Here is a 4260-nt window from a genome sequence, read left to right as displayed (position 1 = left end):
GTTTTGTGGAGGGATGGAGAAGGGCCCACCGAGCAGTAGCTCTTCCCCCTACTGGAGTAATTTCAGAGAACCTGGCGGCATGGATTATATGGAGTATTTGGTTGGCTAGGAACCAACTGATCTTTCGAGAGGAAAAGTTAGCAACCCAAGAGATTGTGACAAAGGCGGCCCGACTTGCGAGGGAATGGACACAGGCGCAGGCTGCGGTTGAGCAACCAAAGGCGCTGAAGGAGATAAGTGGAATTGGATCAAGATGTGATATGGTTTGCAGGTCTGATGCAGCTTGGAACAGTGAGAAACGTTGCACTGGGGTGGCGTGGGAATTTCTACGTAACGGGAATGAGCGTGTAAGCTCAGGATCCCTTACTTTTACAAATGTTAAATCACCCCTTGTGGCGGAGGGGTTGGCTTTATTATCAGCAATGGAAGACGCAGTATCATGGGATTTCAGACAAATCTCATTCGAGTCAGATTCAAGCAGGTTGATGAAGGCAGTTAAAGAAGGCTCAAATGTTTTAGATTTGCACGGAATCCTCTGTGATATTTATGCTTTATCTATGGCTTTTGATGTTGTTTCTTTTTATTGGGTCAGTAGAAACTCTGTTTCTCATGTGGATGGAATAGCCAAATATGTGCTAAAAAACCTTGTATTGAACCTAGTTTAATTTCTAATGTAAGGTAGTTGTGAACAAAAAAAAAAAGTACCAGGAAAAATAAGTACCTATTTGTGGAAACTGCAATACTTTAGAGAAAGTTTACAATATTGAGTTGGTCAGGTACTTAATTATGATGAAAATAATATTAAATAATACTTAATTACAATCTGTCTTTAATCAAATCAGAATTTATATAAACATTGCTATTTAAGGTTCAACTTCAACCATGACACTACATTGGATGTTGAAATAATATTAAATTTATTAGTTTAGTAATATACTTTAAATGTCATCTCCAATCAAAACATTAAATTTTGTGTTATAGTGTTGTACATTAATTTTATATAAATATTTTTTGTTTTAACTATTTTATATACTTATTTATTTATTTACCTATTTTAGTTTTACTAATCTATACATGCATTATTAATTAAAAAATTTATATGTATTTTAATTACAAATTTAATTGAATGAATAAATTAAGTTAATTCCAATATTAAATAAAATAAACTAAATAATTTATTAAAATTGCATCTGATGATTAATGTTACACCAAAATTTTATACTACTTTCCACAAAAAATCAACTTTAGTGTAACTGTCTAATTTTTTGAAACCTATAAGAGATGAAGATATACCAAGCTCAGTTGGAATTTAGTTTCAATTGAACTGTCGGTTTTTATTATACTTATTATTATACTTCTTTATTTTATTGTTTACCCTATATTTCAGTTTGTATAACATAATCTAATTTAAAGATCACTTTCAAAATACTCTCAAATTGAAAATTGTCATAAATAATTATACCCTACTATGTATAAATATTTGAAATATTATAAAATCCCAAAAAAACATAGAACTATTAAGACGATGACAAAAAAAAAAATTAGAACTATTAAGAAAGTATTAATCACAAATCTAATATAGTGTTTTAAGATAACATATTTATCAGATTGTTAGAGATAAATAAATATTTTTCAGAAGTACAAGATATGACTTATATTCAATTTTCAACAAAATAGGTTTGGGACAAAAATAACATATATGGAGAAATGGAAGTTTTTTTTCATCTTGAAGAATTTATAATGTTTTAAAATTCAAGTGGATTATTTCCACAATGGTTTTAAGTAACAATTGTAATTATCTAGATGAATATTTGCAATTATTTAAATGTAATATTGTAATTGTTTATATAAATATTCACAAATTTTAGATGCTCAATTATAATATTTGATGATTAACCATTCTAATCCGGCTGATTATTGCTAACTAAAATTTAACTATTTAAATTATAACATTATTTTTCTGCGATTAACATTGTTGCTTTAAGTGAAAATTTATAGTCTCTCAAATGCCCTGTCTCATATATAGCTTTGAATAACATGTGTTGCTTTCTTTACCCTCAGCTCCTCGACAATGAGGCTGAAGACAATGTCCTAATTTCATTTTTGAGTGAAATTTTTGTTTGTCGAGAATTTATTTTTACTATAAAAATAATTCATTTAACTTTGTTTCTAATTTGGTTGATATAACAATCAGTGAAAGAAATAAATATTGTCACTAATAAAGTATTCCACAAATATTTTCAGTAAATTAATATATGATATATGCAATTATATATCTTTTTCATTTAGAATATTTTTTATTGAAATGGTTTGTGGTTATTTCTCGTTTTACTTATATTATACAATTTTAAAATTCATGAAAAAATTAAAGATCTGTATTTTCTCCTTATTTTATTATACATTCATAGCAAAATAAGATGCTTTCTACAAAAGTATAGATTGTACAAAGTGGCATATGTTTTTAATAAAATTAGTTCACTATAATAACTTAAAAATACATAGATACTTTAATGTGTGTGCCTTTACTAATTGGTATTGACATATTTTTAATTTTATTACAACTAACTAAAAAAAAATATAACTGCATGTAAGATTTTTGTAACACATATATTTCTTCAAAACAATTATATAAAATGTGGCATATTCTTTTTTTACAAAATGAATTCCGTGCGATATTGCACGAGTTCCTTACCTAGTATTATTAATGATATTATCTTTTAAAAAAGTAAGTTTCTTAATTCTTGTGCATTCATGTAAAAGATCTTATATTATGGAATGGATGGAATATATATTTTTAAGGTTTTACCATATTCTGCAGCAAGTGTACTCTGAAATACTAGCTTCTATCAATAAAGTACTTTTTTTGTTACGTGTAGTCCCAGAACAGCATTAAATTTCTATGTCTTTTCTTTAATGTTTATCAATATGTTAATTTATTTCTTCTCATATCCGTCGCAATAATCAAAGTGCTTTGACGATTCAAAGATATGCTTATTTGTAGTGTTTACAATCTGAGGGCTTATAAAACATCCAATTCCGGAAATTTTGTTTGCGGACATTCAATTCATAGAAGTGTTCATCTTTCCACCCAGAATCTCAGAACAAATTTCAACATAATTGTTTGTAAACCATTTTTTTGTTTTAATATATCCCTACTTTGAAGAGGTTTCAACACTGCTTGTCGTATGTCTGATTAATTTATGCCTCTTTAATTTTGTTAATCGTCCTCCTTTTTAAGTATACGTATTTGTTTCTGCCGTTTTTATTTTCAGGGCTTGTTGCTATTTGAATGTCTTTGTGATCAGATCTCTATTTGAATGGTTAGCAGTGTGTGGAAGGAGATTGAGTGAATTGCGTCTTATTATTGGCCGACGACCCTTAACTTTCTTTTTCTCTCTTTCCTTTCTGATTTAGGTATTTTCTCCCAGTTTTTGTATTGCAGTTTACTCTGATTTTCATTGTTTTATCAGTGATTGGTTCGTGACATTTTGGAAAACTGATATGATAATTGTGAATAAATAAGTATATATTCTTCTTATTCAGTAAAATAATTCTGAAGTGCAACACTTGTCTGTGCATGAGTTTAAGTGGGGAAGCTTGTACTTGAAGAACATGTGGAAAGTGAGCCAAGTTTCGATGATAATTCAGTTTTTACAAGGTTTCACAATCATTGCGTTGCAATACAGATATTTACAAGGTTTCAAATAAATAAATAAATTGTGACGCCAACCTACTTGCTGTGCAACTATATCATCATTATAACAACAACATGAAAGAGAATGAACGTGACAGAATCTCAAGAACCAGAGCAAAAAGAAAATGAAGGCTTGTTGTACTTATGTATTTAATGCATATATCTGCTTTTGGGATTTGAGTGTTTAGAAGATGGATTTAATTATCTTGCCATTTGTCCCTCTACAAGATAAGACTACCAAAAAGATGTGTTCGTAAATATATTTGTGTTGTTACTTTTAAATGTAATTTTGTAATTGTTTATATAAATATTTACAAATTTTAGATGCTCAATTATAATATTTGATGATTAACCATTCTAATCCGGCTGATTATTGCTAACTAAAATTTAACTATTTAAATTGTAACATTATTTTTCTGCGATTAACATCGTTGCTTTAAGTGAAAATTTATAGTCTCTTGAATGCTCTGTCTCATATATAGCTTTGAATAACATGTGTTGCTTTCTTTACCTTCAGCTCCTCGACAATGAGGCTGAAGACAATGTTCTTATTTCATTTTTGAGTG

The 4260-nt window shown here is 28.7% G+C and overlaps 1 long non-coding RNA gene across 1 annotated transcript; it reads left to right on the top strand.

The window, feature by feature from the left end:
- The first annotated feature begins 760 nt into the window (after positions 1 to 760).
- LOC125594957 lies at positions 761 to 4026 on the top strand. The gene is made up of 2 exons (XR_007330060.1): positions 761 to 3414; positions 3544 to 4026. It is a non-coding gene; the product is annotated as an uncharacterized LOC125594957 (long non-coding RNA).
- The last annotated feature ends 234 nt before the right edge of the window (positions 4027 to 4260 follow it).

The sequence above is a fragment of the Brassica napus genome (genome assembly GCF_020379485.1).
Source record: "Brassica napus cultivar Da-Ae chromosome C6 unlocalized genomic scaffold, Da-Ae chrC06_Random_8, whole genome shotgun sequence".
NCBI lineage: Eukaryota > Viridiplantae > Streptophyta > Magnoliopsida > Brassicales > Brassicaceae > Brassica > Brassica napus.
The sequence above is the reverse complement of the archived record's forward strand: the minus strand, read 5'-3'. Positions and strand labels throughout refer to the sequence as shown.